At 38.5% G+C, this 3171-nt stretch overlaps 1 non-coding gene across 1 annotated transcript; it reads right to left on the minus strand.

The window, feature by feature from the left end:
* Nucleotides 1-2207: 2207 nt before the first annotated feature.
* TRNAH-GUG lies at nt 2208-2279 on the minus strand. The gene has a single exon. It is a non-coding gene; the product is annotated as a tRNA-His (tRNA).
* Nucleotides 2280-3171: the final 892 nt, after the last annotated feature.

Here is a 3171-nt window from a genome sequence, read left to right on the forward strand (position 1 = left end):
TAGTCAGAGGCCCACAGGTCATTCCCCTCGCCCAGGTCACCCTCTATTAATTGGTTCCTCTGCAAATAACAAATGAAAACAACAAAATAGGAAAAAAAATCTTCAGAGAAATTAACTCTGTCCTAATTGTGGCTGATGATGATTTGACCGGCCCTGCGGATCCTCTTGTGCTAGGCCAATCGGTTCGGTGTGCCTTGTATGACTCTTGGATGGTGGATGTCACCCAAGGCCAGTTCAACTCGCGGATAGGGCCGACTGATTTCCCCAAAGTTGAGTTAAAACCTGATTAATTTGCAATGAATTGTTCTGGACTCATCGATATGATGTTATCTGATTGATCGAGTTGAAACTTAGTAGTGCTCTATCTTACTGCACTTTTGTTGGATGTTCTATGTTACACTTTGTATGAAAATGCTCTGGCCGTAATAGTGGTTTCATAAAATACTACCAGGAGCTTTAGACCTATGGTTGTCTTGATGCAACCAGGGAGTGGATAAATATTCTAGTGAGTTCCTTATATTCTACATTTATTTTCTTAGGGGAAGAAGTCTTTTCAGTTGCCGAAATTGCTTTTGGAGCCTGAGCTCCATGGAGGCCTCCAAAAGCAAAATAAAAAATTCATGAAAACTCATATTATTGCATTTCAAAAAATTCTGAAAAAAATACAGATATATATGAAGGCATAATCCACACATGTGTAAATTTTCAGGACGAAATACGCAAAAAAAAAACAAATCTGAAGTTTTTTAACATATGATACTGTTCATCCTCGCAGGCCATGAACTTGTCTTCTTTGTACAGGTCGTATTTCAATTTATTTCATCCTGACATTTTACACACATACACCTGATTCCATGTTTACTTGTACAAATTTTTTCAGATTATTCTGAATCCAAAAATTTCAATTTTTGAGTTTTTTTAAATCGGCTTCCATAGAGGCCGAGATCCAAAACGCCACTCTCCTTCAGCTGTACCTAGACAGACTGAACTGCTGAAAAGACACATGTTGGCAAACGGGCATTGCATCACTTCGTTGTGCGTTTTAAATAGCATAATATACAATCAGCATGTGAATTTGTGCAAATATCATGATTCAAATGTCAGGCCAAGATTAGCATACCATGTTAACGACCGCCTGAAACCTCTGCTAATGCAGTATTACTACAAAACAATCTCAGGTCTCCACTCTTCATCCTACGTGATTTGGGCATCCTTTCCACAGCGTCCAGCAGATATGCGCCTTGTCTGTTGCAGCCCAACATAAAAATGAGACCTCGGGGAGCCCTAGGCGCCACGAAACTGCTACGCCGTTCTCAGAGATCGTTGATTCGCCGGATTGACCTCCTGTACTTTCTGCTCGCGGGCGTCAAAGTCTGACAGCAGTCTGTCTGCAGAAATGGTAAGTTGATAAATTCTGCCTGCTCAAATATCCTGTTTCACTTAAGTGCTTGTCCCAACCCCAACGTTTTTGCTTTATATGAAAACTCCGCAACATCAAATGGTAAGATATGATAACTGATCTCCTGGGTGCAAACTCCACAACAACAAATGGTAATATATGATAACTGATACAAAAATGCCATAACATGTCACATGTGACCACACGAAATATATAGGTGGAGGCACCCTAAACACAATGGTTATGTACCTGCATTTATTTTTATTTTTCAGGGGGTATATGCATCTTGTTGGACTGTAATAAATCATTCACATGCATGAAAACTAAATACATTAAAAAGCAGTGTATTGTGATAATCAAATAAAAGAGATAGAATAAATAAGTAGTGATGCATTTGTTTCTGAGAAAAGAAAAAACTAAATGTGGCTGCTGGGTGCTTGTCCCAACCCCAACGTTTTTGCTTTACATGAAAACTCCGCAACATCAAATGGTAAGATATGATAACTGATCTCCTGGGTGCAAACTCCACAACATCAAATGGTAATATATGATAACTGATACAAAAATGCCATAACATGTCACATGTGACCACACGAAATATATAGGTGGAGGCACCCTAAACACAATGGTTATGTACCTGCATTTATTTTTATTTTTCAGGGGGTATATGCATCTTGTTGGACTGTAATAAATCGTTCACATGCATGAAAACTAAATACATTAAAAAGCAGTGTATTGTGATAATCAAATAAAAGAGATAGAATAAATAAATAGTGATGCATTTGTTTCTGAGAAAAGAATAACTAAATGTGGCTGCTGGGATTCAAGCCCAGGTCTCCACGGCCACAACGTGGAATTCTCACCACTAAACTACAGCCACTTTAAGTGACATAATTTTGTAGTTGTCCAATATAATATCGAAGTCGTGGGTGTATGACTTATTAGCTTTTCCACATCAAACCAATCCTTAATAATTGGTGGCTCTGTTGAACACTCCCTTAAAACACGCCTACTCACCTAGATTTTTTCATGTGTACAATTCTGAAGATTTATTTTCACCATTTGGTCTAACCACAATATCAGGAAAATATTCTTTCAGTTGATCCAACAGTAATGCCTGTCATGGCGTGCCTTGTTGGTATCATGCTCCATGAAAAATGGATGTCTAGATAGTTGGCATTGGATTATGACTTGTAAGACTTAGCTTTTCCACTGATTAAGCATTAATGACTTTGCTGAACTCTCACTTGAAATGCGCCTAACATATTTCAAATAAATAGTTCCGAAGTTTTTATTTCCATCATTTGGTCTAATTACAAAATATCAGGTTTGCATGTTTGCAGAATGATACAACCCAGGGAGCTTGCTCAAGTACCCTCTTGGTAGAAGTGGAGTAATAATTGACGCCCTTGTGCAGGGTATCAAAAAGTTTCGTAGGAATTTTCATATCACTAACCTACACAATAGAAGTGCATTATTATCACCCACTTCTCCAGCCTACACAATAGTAGTGCCTGGCCTGCATCTGCTCACAGAACATGGTCCACATTATTACCAGACACTTCTCGATCCATAACAATGCATTCCCTTATATAACCCCTTCACTTGTTAGCGAGTGAATTTCTATTCCACACTCCGCACTTGTTTCTTAGCATCGATACAGTAGGTTTGGTTATACATCACAAATTGCTACATGGCTGATGAAAAGATCATGTCAATACTACATTCCTTTAGTGCTCAATATTGGTTCCTGCCCAAGAACATAGCAAAAA

The sequence above is a fragment of the Triticum dicoccoides genome, unplaced genomic scaffold, assembly GCF_002162155.2.
Source record: "Triticum dicoccoides isolate Atlit2015 ecotype Zavitan unplaced genomic scaffold, WEW_v2.0 scaffold10733, whole genome shotgun sequence".
NCBI lineage: Eukaryota > Viridiplantae > Streptophyta > Magnoliopsida > Poales > Poaceae > Triticum > Triticum dicoccoides.